Below are 12,048 nucleotides of genomic sequence, written 5' to 3'. Positions count from 1 at the left end.
CGCGTCTGGGGGCAAACATTGTCAGCTTTTTAATTAAGAAGATGCCGGCGTAATAGGTTAGAAGAAGATGCGCTGCAAAAAGCGTAGGTCGAAATGTGTGCAGCTAATGAACAGGGTGGCCAATATTTTTCACTAATTGGCTTGCCCCGGCTAAAGCCTGCGGGCCAACTAGTGAATGGGGCGGGGAGGGTACGGCGGGGGTTGCTCTATCTGCGCTGCTAGTAAGAGTAATTAAAAGCCAAAACTGAGTGGGCATGGTACAACCTACATGCGTACATTCATCCATACATATGCATTTCAAGGCACTCGACGGGGCTAACAACGTTCAAGTTCAACTCAAGTCGAGTCACGTTAATGATGATGGTGCCCGGCTAATGCAGACCGGCTGGGCAACGAAGTCGTTCGGGCGACCGGATGCCACACATCGCGTATGCTGTACGATTTCAGGGGCCTTCAGTGAGTCGATTTTCGAACAGGCGTTCAGCAAGCCGCTGAAGTGCACAAACTTTTACCAAACTCCCCCAGCAAGAAGCAAAGCTACAAGCAGACATATACATATAAATATAAATACATACCCACACACACACACACACAGACATGACTTTGCTGCATGCTGACTGAGTGAGTGAGCACAGTCAGCGGTTTTGCAGCTAAAATAAAAATAAAGCTAAACGCTTACAAGCGCAGAAGTGAGCATGAGCGAGAGAGAAAGCGAGCGAGCGAGAGCGTGACTCAGTCAGCGTTGGCAGCGCAGCGAGCGGCATTCGTGTAAGAAAAACAACAGCAAGAAAATATCGTTTTCAGCTCTGCTTATGTTGGGGCTGCTGCTGTCGTCTCACACTGTGCGCCTGTGCACAGAAACTGTTTTTTATACAAGGACATTGCCATCGCATGATAATTACATGAGCGTGAGCGAATATACGCATGCATGAATATATGTATGTATATGCATAATATATATATATGTACGCATACAAGCTATGCAAACTAAAAGCGATATACAAACGATGTTAGCTAACATATGAGAGCGCGCGTCAGACAAGGCGCGATATAGCACAGCGAGCGAGACAACTGGCCTCTCTCTGCTGACGCTGACTGACTTGACTCAGCTGTGTGGCGCTCTCTCTTTCGCTATCTCTGTCTGCACGTGAAATGTGTAGAGCTGTCTCGCTGTTGCGCACTGTTGCTTGGCAACGCGCTGCTGTTGGACGCTGGGCGCCTATTTAGCGGCCAGCGTTTGGTTGGAACAAGAAAACGAAAGTGTTAAAAGCGAGCGCAATGTGTGTGGAGCTGGTGGAGGCCGCTATTGGTAAACGCATCGGCATTGGCCGTATGTGGAGTCCGTTGCGTTGCGCGGCCATATGTGATTGGGCATCCTGGCCCGTGCCCGGCAATGGGATGGCTTCGCGCTGACAGTCAGCAGTAGCGCGGCAGCCGCAGTAGCAGCGGCGCCGGCATTGAGGCGATGTTTGTGCGGTGGCTGGCGTCTGCTGGTTGGTATCTGGCCGCCTGCTGAAATAGCGACGCGCATGACGCGATTTTGACTACGCCACAAACATGTTGAGGGGCCCACCCTCTTCCAACCCGTCAGGTACATCGGCGGTCGCAGTAGTGCTCCATGCGACGCTGGGCGCCTATTGAGTTCGGGTGAATTCTACGAATTTCGCCTGCCAGCAATTTTAACATTTTCGCGATGTTGCAATGGCCATGGTGGGCTTATTGGAATGAACATTCTAGGAACTTGCCCTAGATGTGTTAGCAGGCGTTCAGCAAGCGGCAGCGCAGCGTCGACCTAAATAGTGTTTGCTCATGAAACGCTTTTTGATTTTCTTTTCTTTTTTATTTCTGGGTTTTTGTTGCTGTTTCTTTTATATGCATAACAAGCTATCACAATTTACAATATGCCCGATTGCAATCATGCACAGCAAGCGACGAGCGTTAGAGGGGGACGGCTATACTGACGGCTGCGGTTAAGATATTGTGTCAGCGCTTTGGTTGCTGAACTGGCTAAGCTTAAAGCTTTTCGCGTGTGTGTATGTGCTAAACAGGCGCTTGACGACAGCTTGCGTGCTGCTCTCGTTGCGCTGCACTGCATACGCAGAGGGTATGCTGAGCGTGACTAAAAATAGAATTTGAAGAACTTTGAGTAAAGCCGGCAAAAAATAGTTGAACGAGAATGCTTTAAGTAAAACTAAATTATGGAATACGAGGTAATTGTTGATTGCATAGTGATTATACATAAATCATGCATAAAGCTGTATTACAAATAATTTACAGGTCAGCCACAAGTCGACTCCGCACGCTCGCACGTATGTATGTATTTATCTCTTATTGTTGTGTGTATTTAACGGCAGAAAATAAAAAAGAACAACATTGCAGCTGTGGCCCGATTGCTGGCAGTTCGTCTCTCATATTATGCGTTTTTTTTGTTGGTACAATAAATGCTCCAATTTTGCCAGGCGAACATAATGGGACACAAAGCGACCAAGCTGCCAAGCAGACTGAGAACCAATACAAGCACATACACACACACAGGTGCTTGATAGCCGCTTGCACTTGCACTTGCGGCCAATGGGAGAATTCTGGTTTGTTCTTGTTGCTTTCACTGTTGTTGCTGTTGTTATTATTATTTATTTTATTTTTATGCAGAATGTGTGCTTTAGCTTTTGTTTCGCCGGTAGCTGTAGTTGTTATTGTTGTTGTTGCTATAACAACAACAACAACCAATAGGGAACAATAGGAACATAACCGACAAGCGGCGTTGATAAAACACAAAATATAGAAAAAAAAACTTTACAAAGTGAAAACTACACATAAAACAGTTTCATTGCGCACAGCGCGCGAAACTTGAAAGCGAATGTTACGCGCTTGAATAAGCAAAAGCCGCAAATTAGCATCCAGTCAGGGGGGAATCACCAGCGAGTGTGATGGGAATTCGCTGCGAGGGTATATCGATCACAGGCGCTGCCCACGCACGTTCTCCCTGTACGCAATCTGTCATATTCCTGTTGGTTTTTGAATTTGTTTTTTCATTTTTTTATTCAAGTTGAGCAAGCTTTCTAAACACAAACATATGTCAAAGTTTTATTTTTTTTCTAAATGTATTTATTTATTTGTATCTCTTTTGCATAAATTCTTGGAATAATAATTTTAGTATATGTGGTATATATACAGTATATATTATAGATATGCACATGTAAAAATATATGGCCAGCTCTATGCAAGCTTAAAGCATATTACCTTATACAATATGCTGCATTGGATAGTAAGTAAGATAGTAAGATTTAAGAAGTAAATCGTATCAGCTTGATGTACAATTATTATAGTATACCACAATATAATTCTATAATGATCGTCAAGGCATTTAACTTAGCCTCCTAGAACACTATGGATATAGTGAGGCGCTAATCAGGTTGGTTAAATTAAGATTAGTAAACATGAAAACGTAGTTAATAAATATTCAAATTTTCATTATTGTTTTGAAATTTTTTTTAACTCACCTACATTCAATTCATCTTTGTGCCATGTCTTCTAATCAAGTGTTTAAGAAGCTAAACAAATTCTGGCCCCTCATATTATTTGAGAGGCGCCTGATGATAAATGAGAATAATAATTATTTAAGTTCCAATAGAACTGCATAGGCTCCATATGAATAACATTAGGGACAAGTTCAGATTATTTACATTATTTTTTTACGATTTTTATCTATGGCACTATATTTGAATTACTTTATCTTTTAGGTGTGGGCATTTAGCTAACAAATTGATAATTTTTTTTATATATATATATATATTTAATTTTATAAAAAATCAAATTTATTTACTAAAAATATAACATGAGCATTAGGAAGATTTTTTCCCCTATTTTACTTAACTTATACAATTTAACACGATTAAAGGAATATCATTAATTCCGACCAGATGGTCCAGTCAGACGGGGCTGATTTATTTATTAGCATTACCTTAAATAAATCTGTAAAAAACAATTAAGAAAGTTCTAGTCGAGACTGCTCTTATACCCCCCCTATACCCCCTATACCAGCCCTTATACCTGCCCCTATACCTGCCCCTATACCAGCCCCTATACATGCCCCTATACCTGCCCCTATACCAGCCCCTATACATGCCCCTATACCTGCCCCTATACCCCCTATACCAGCCCCTATACCTGCCCCTATACCTTCTTAGGATATGTTTGGCTCTCTAGGAGCTATATGTCCAAAATAAAGGGAAGACTGATTGACAGCTTGATAGTTTAATACATTTATCTAACTTTCCCTCGATTCACAAGTTTTCACTTTATAGCACCATCGATCCACCGCACCTTATATAGGTACATAGCTGCTTGATTCACACAACTTAGTTGGAGCTATTTTAAGTTTTTGTATAGCAAACGTATGCGAGTGTCAGCGACAATTGTCTTGATACAAGACAGGTGACACTCGAAAGTCCTTTGGCATTTGCATAAATGGGCAGGTGTGGCCGTTGACATTGCCCAAAGGACGTGCAGCCATAAAGTGTCGAACGTATGTGTGTGTGTGAAACAGCGCAATTAACAAAAAAAAAAAAAAAAACAAGTAAGAAAGCTCTAGTCGAGACTGCTCGACTACGAGATCCCCTGAACCCTTGGAGCAATAGATATTTCAATAATTTTTCGCGTCTTTCAGCTTACACAAGAAACACGCACACACACACACAGGCATACATACACACACACGCATACAGACACAAACGCATACACACACTCACATGCACACACACATACACAAACACATACATACACATACACATGCACACACACATACACAAACACATACATACACATACACTCACAAGCCCCCACGCATAAACACGTATGGGCTGCAGTGTGCGCTTACTATGAGAACTTAATTGTTTAATAACTTTTTTTGTGGACGTACGATCTTCATGAAACTTTCAGATTATGATTATAACATGGATATGCATGTAATTGCCAAAGCACAAGTCTCTAGTATTTGAAATACGCTTTTTACAAAAGTGAGGGTGAGGGGGTGAATTTAAGGGTGGGGGGTAAATTTTAACAAAAACCGAAATTGTATAAATTGCATATAAGCATACATTAAAAATTTGGAGACTCTAGCAATAAAGGTGTAGAAGATATAATTTTATAACTGGTTTTCGATAAGGTTTTTTATCGATAAAAAAAGATCGGGATGAGTTATCGATTTTTAATGATAAACTTGATATGCGCGCTGTAATTACGGACATTTTAAAAAAAATTTGAAGTCTCTAGCTCTTATATCTTCTGAAATCGACGCGTTCATACATACGGACAGACGGACAGACGGACAGACGGACAGACGGACAGACAGACGGACAGGGCCAAATCAACTCAGCTCGTCGCCCTGATCAAGAATATATATACTTTGTGGGGTCTGCCACGCCTCCTTCTCCCTGTTACATACATTTCAACAAAACCATTATACCCTGATTTCCCATTGAAAATGGGTTCAGGGTATAAAAAATTGAAGAAGAGAGGAGAGAAAAAGGCAACTTCAACGACATGGCACAATAAGGACAACAAGGACACTCGGCGTGTCAAGTGTTGATATTAAAGCTTCAATGCGCCCACCCACTAAGGCTGGCCGTGCCGTGGCAGGCCAATTGAAATCCGGTCACTAGTGTTGTAAAATGTCCACATTTCTTTGTAGTTGTCGTTTTTCGTTTACAGTTACAGCGGTCAGCTATGAAAATATGGCAACTGCATTGCAGCTGAACGCCCGGGGGGCAGCATTTAGCTGGCCGAACAAAAGAGATGTCTGTCATAAGTTTAAGCGTCTTTCAAGTACGAAATCTTATGCATATAAACTTATGTATGTATGTATGTATGTGTGTGTGTGTGTGAGTCTGTGTATGCTTGTGTGCATGTTTAAGCTCTGCGACGGTCTGTCAATGCGAAGTGTTCTTTATAGCCAGGGGCTCAGCTCAGCTCAGGTCTCCCTCTCCCTCTCGCTCTCCCCTCCCCCCCCTCATTGCTGGCCTTTTGCATTGCTGTTGAATGGCCAGCCAAAGCGCACAGAAGTAGGCAACACTCTTCGCTTGCTGCGCCAGCTGCCATTCGACAAGCGGAAGTGGCATTTAAGCGGATTTTGTCGACTGCTTCGCGCCTCATGCGATCACCATACAGAGTTGGGCAAAAAGACTTAAATGAAAGGAAAAAAATAAAAAAAGTCCCTCAACTGTTTGGGGCCACTAAAAATGGTTGCCGAATGGCAAAACGCCGCGGGCTGTGCGGCCGGACAGGTTGCCGGCTGCTGCACAACTTGAATGCCAAGTGCTCCGGACAGCGGGGTGCCGGCTGCCCTCAAAGTCGTCAGCCAGCAGCGAACAGTTTATCAGCTTTAATTATTTACTATGCTCATTACGCTGGAAATCAAAGTTAAAGTGCGCTAGATGGAGGGGGGGGGGGGGTTTGTTTGACTATAGCTGAGCTCGGAAAGGAACTGACATTCCCATACGGCTCTTTTACACGTACATATATGCATAAAGAATACATGCACACACACATACACAGGCTCTGCTTACTGCGCTTGTATTTAACTCTACGCTACTTTAATTGTTGAATAACTTCATGGACTCTTCTAATCCATATTTTTGAGCTTAAGAATGACATGCGTAAGTGTGTATTTAAGCTCAGTTAAACTGGCTAAGTCCTCCTTTATAGCAAGAGGTTTGGTTTGTTAGACATTATCGTACTTAAACTAAGAAGTATGGATAAGACTTTTATAGCAAGAGGTTTGGAGTGCTATATATAGTATCGTACTTGTGTTCCTGAGATATCACAGCTGCATTGTATGGATTTAACGCCTTACGGAAAAGCTTTCTACGTTGTGCGAGGTATGCATACATCTTTTGTAGAATCCGAGCTATGTTTTAGAAATGAAGACAATTTTTGTCTTTGTTGAGAGTTGTGAAAACAGTTGAGTTATTTGGACAAACTGACGAGCGGACGGACTGACAAACGAATGGAAGGACAGATGGACGGATAGATGAGTAATTGGACGGACAGACAGACGATTGAATGGACTGACTGATGCACGGATATATAGTAGGATGGACAGGCAGAAGAAAGAACGGACTGATGGTCGAACGGAAGGACAGATGGACGGATAGATGAATAGACGGACGGACAGACAGACGATTGAATGGACTGACGGACGGATGGACAGATGCACGGATATATAGTAGGATGGACAGGCAGAAGAAAGAATGGACTGATGGTCGAACGGAAGGACAGATGGAAGTATAAACGGATGGACTGACGTACGAATAGTCTAATGGGCGGATGGACAGGCGATAGGAGAACGGGCAGACGGACGGACATGGCTAGATCGAAATTAAGCTCGTCATTCCGATCACGACTAATATATACAATAAAGGGTCTGAAATGCCTACATCTGCTTACCACAAGCATGCTCACAAAAACCATTTCCCATTCCGGCTTTACAATGAGTTGAGGGCTTAAAAAGTCTGAGAGACAGTCACAAAAAGTGCTTGAGTCAACTGGGTAATGGATTAGCAGATCCACAAATGGAGCTGATGACTGGCTGAATGGCTTAACAAGTTTATTCATTAGTCATTCCTAATGATGAACAACAATATTTATTCATGCAAATTGAACTTGACTTGGCTTGACTAATAACCACATAATGTGCTGTTATCGGCTACGCTGACAGGGCTTTTCAATTGTTTTCTTTTTTTTTTTTTTGTTGGGTAAACAGCTTAACCGCTAGACATGTCAGTGTCAAGGTTTCGATTAAGCTGGGGGGTTACTGTTGCTGCCGCTGCTGCCGCTGCTGCTGCTGTTTGACAGATCATCAACAAGCATCAGACAAAATGTATTCATCATATTTGATGTGATAACTTAACGGCATTAAATGCTAGGCGAGAAGCACTCTCTGCTGCAGACACTCCAGCAGCAATCAAAATTGTATAAAATGTCAGCTATGACATAATGTAACATTGTTGCATGCCTGGTTGTTGTTGTTGTTGCTGTTGTTATTGAAGAGCGAACAAAGAGCAGCCAAGAGCAGTTTGTGGGGAGCAAAGTTAAGTCAAAGTTTTACTTGGGCGTTCGCTGACAACACATTAAGCTCACTCGCACGCTGCCTTTCTCCGTCCCCTCTCTCCCCCTCTCTCTCTCTCTCTCTCTCTCTCTCTCTCTCTCTCTCTCTCTCTCTCTCTCTCTCTCTCTCTCTCTCTCTCTCTGTGGAACTTCTCTCGCTCTCGCTTGCTTGTCGCCTGCTCTCAATACATGCAAAGCCGGCATTTTGTTTTTACGACCTGGCTATGGCTTCTTTTGTGTGTGTCTGTGTGTGTGTGTGTGAGTTTTGTGGGGACCCGCCACCCTTAATGGCGTTGGCTTGCTGCTCGGGCTGGGCCCTGCAGCCAACAAGGAGCTTTTTGCTGCAACATTCGCAGTCGGCTTCCAGAAGCTTTAGCTGACTCGTTGGACACGTGCCAAGCGCTTCCACGCGCTGGATGTGCGGGAAGTGCTTTTGCGCCATAAAGCAATAACAAAACATATGGCTGGAGCTTCGGGCTCACCAAAAAAAAAAAAAAAGAAAAACAACAGCTGTGGGGCAGACGGTGGCTAGCGCTGGCGATGACGACATTGGCTGATGCCATACGCTTCGAGATCAGGAAAACAGCAAGCCAGGACAGCTGCTGCACGATAAACGAAGACCTGTAATTGAGAAAGGATGCACATGAATGAAGGACTGTGGAGACAGGGGAGGCGGGAAGAAAGGGGTGTATGGTGGTATTAAACTATGAACTATGCACAATGGAAGAGAGCAGAGAGGTGGTCTATGCTGCCAGTTGTCTGCGGCAAACTTGAAGCTGATTTGGATGAGCAGCATCCGCAGCCAGGCCCCAACCGCCACCCCCTCACCCACTAGTTTTGTTGTTCTCTTTTTTGTCTGCAATCTTACGCAATGTGCTGCTTGGCTGTTGAAATGCTTGATTGACAAGTGATGCATGTGACTGTGGCTGCTGTCATCGATTGATGTTAACGTATACGCGTTATGATTGAGACTAAGTGAAACAAAACGATTGCCGATTGATTGGCGTGCAACAGCAATGGCCATAGATGGACTGATGCACATTCATTAGTATTATAAAGAGATGCACAAGCCATTCCTTGTATAATTGACAAGTCTCGCCCAATTGATTATGTGCTGCTTGCTTGATTGACATCAAGCTTTTGGCAGACATTCATTCAACGAGAGTTGGGGCATGAATTGAAAAAATGATTGAAGTAGATTAAAGATAGATGGGAAAGACTATATATGTATATGATAATATGATAGTCGCAAATCGAACGGGTTTTTATTTTTGATTGATTGATGGATGGACAGACAGATAGATAAATAAATAGATGAATGGTAAACAGATTGATAGAGTATTAATGAATAGATACAGAGCAGTTGTGAAGATAACTATATAAATAGATATACGCAGAGAGAAAGAGATGGATAGATGGTAAGTAGATAAGAAATTTAATACGATAAATTTGTAAGGATGCATATATGATAGTTGGAAAGCTAGCAAAACGCATATATAGACAAGTAAGAAGACTCTAGTCGAGATTGCTCGACTAGGAGATACCCTGAACCCTCTAATCTGATATTCTAATCACTCTGCACTTCTTTTCGGCACACATACATACACACGCACGTATTAGCTTTCGATAAGGTTTTTGATCGATTATAAAATATCGGGAGTAGTTATTGATAGATAGAGAAAAACTCGATATGCACGTGATATACATGTATCTAGGAAAAAAGTCTCTGGCTCTTATATCTTCTGAGATCGACGCGTTCATACATACGGACGGACGGACGGACGGACAGACAGACGGACAGGGCCAAATCGATTTAGCTGACGAGCTGATCAAGAATATACATATATTCTTTGTTCTGCCTGTTACATACTTTTAACAAAACCATTATACCCTGATTTCCCATTTTCAATGGGTTCAGGGTATAATGAGTGAACAGATATATAGATATACATATATATATATATACATATATAAGACACATAGAAAGAAATGAAGATTTATATAGATATATTGTTAGTTTACTAGATGAATTCAATAAATAAACAAACTGATTTACATATACATATATACATATTTGATAAATATATATATAAAATAAGCAAAAATCTATTTTTAAATTCCACTTTCTGATTGCATTTTCAATTTAATTATCAAATTCTCTGCATCAGTTCACAGCAATAAATTGTTGAGCAAATGCTCTGCACTCATCTCATATTTTCTAAATTCGATTTCCCAGTGATTTAAACTTTTTATCTCATACATTGTGGAGTTAATTGAAATTTGCTGTAGATTGACTAATTGCATTAATTGATTGATTGATTACGACAAATATTTTCACTTGAAAATGAAAATGTAATTTAAATATGCCAGCGTGTACTATTCTAATTGTAAGCACACACACACACACACGTGTTTTTTACCTGCTGCATTTTAATTGCATTGCATTGGCCAGGAGGTAACTAAATATTGCTCATACGCCCGAGGCGCCTGAAATGCTGCAACGATTTTCCGCACTGTGCGTTGTTGTAGTAGTTGTTGTTGTTGTTGGGCTTTATAGTTTTGTAGTGCACTTGGGCAGTTGCAGCAATCACATATTTATATATTTGTAAAAACTCTATACATATATATTTTTAATGGCTCGCTTTGCATGGCATTTAAAATATATATATGTATATATATTATAAAAAAAATGGAGGAAAAAAATGAAAGCTGTGAAAAGAGGTATATATTTTACCTTGCAATAATGTGCTTTGATTTTTCGCTGGCGCGTGTCGTTTTATTTTTATTTCTCATTTTTTAATATGTTTTTCAAGTGCACACACACACACACACACGCACACACTGAGATGGCTTTACATGTATTTAAGTTGTTTTAGCTGCATGTTTGATGCCGTCTGCCTCTTGCATCGTGAGTACAACGGCGTAAAGTGGCCAACAAGCCGTTAAGCGTGCTCTCCTGCCATGCATGCGCCCTTCACACACACACACACACACATACACACTCGCACACTCGCACTCTAACTAACAGCTGCCCAGCGGTGTGTGTGTGAAGCTTTAATAAATATGTATATACATAAAATAGAAGAAAAGCAAAGAAAACAAATGCAAATAAAACTCAGTTCAGAGTTGACAAAAGGGTTGCAAAACTGCTGCTCATTACCAAAAGTTGACTCTGTGTGTATGTGTGTGCGTGTGTATAAAGTTGTAGTTGCATTATGATATAAGGTTGCTAGCACAATAACTGCCATAACTAAAGCGGGGCGCCATGATAAATGGTTCACGAACTTTTCTCTCGAACAATTGCAGAACTTGCGTTGCGGCGCCTATGCGTATGCCACACATTTGCGACGCCACGATGTGACCCCTCCTCGGCCACCCCTTAGTCGACTGCCCTCTCCCTTACACTCACACTCTATCTCTCTTTTTCTACTACTACTACTGCTACTACAGCCCATCTTGTTTTGCCTTTTAGGCCTTCTTGGCAGCAGCTCAATTCCTGCTCCGCCGCATCTTTCCCTGAGCTGCAGACCCAGTTCCAGCTGGCCTGGCACAAAACTTGCCAGACAATTGTAATTGCAATTGCTCTCTCTCTCTCTCTCTACCCATCTCCCCTCTCTGTCTATCTCTAATTCGCTTTCTTGCCATCTCGTTCAGTCGCGTGTGCATCCTTTTGCCAAGTTGAAAATTAGCTGCGTTTTATGGGCTTGATTCTTAGAAAGTTGGCCATAAAAAATTTAAACGTCTTTACGTGCATACGGCAAATGCATTAACTCTTAATTTTTCCGGAACACAGAACTAGCTCATTACGCTAGTCCAGTTTTATTTACTTGCTCAAATGTTTTTTATTGCATTTTCAAATGAACTAACTTGTTAGGCCAATTCACTTGAGTATTTGTTTGCGGGTGTGCTTATGAACTTCCAAAATGAACTAGTGCGTCGAACTGG

General features: G+C 41.8%; 1 long non-coding RNA gene across 1 annotated transcript; it reads left to right on the top strand.

Moving 5' to 3' along the window:
* Positions 1-1,268: 1,268 nt before the first annotated feature.
* Positions 1,269-3,656, top strand: LOC149267958 (uncharacterized). Its single transcript, XR_016271218.1, has 5 exons — positions 1,269-1,591; positions 1,885-2,210; positions 2,278-2,313; positions 2,380-2,585; positions 2,650-3,656. It is a non-coding gene; the product is annotated as an uncharacterized LOC149267958 (long non-coding RNA).
* The last annotated feature ends 8,392 nt before the right edge of the window (positions 3,657-12,048 follow it).

Source organism: Drosophila arizonae, chromosome X (assembly GCF_054131065.1).
Source record: "Drosophila arizonae isolate 15081-1271.41 chromosome X, UAZ_ARI_1.0, whole genome shotgun sequence".
In the NCBI taxonomy this organism is placed as follows: domain Eukaryota; kingdom Metazoa; phylum Arthropoda; class Insecta; order Diptera; family Drosophilidae; genus Drosophila; species Drosophila arizonae.
Note: the sequence above shows the minus strand (reverse complement) of the source record. Positions and strands in the feature narration are given on the sequence as shown.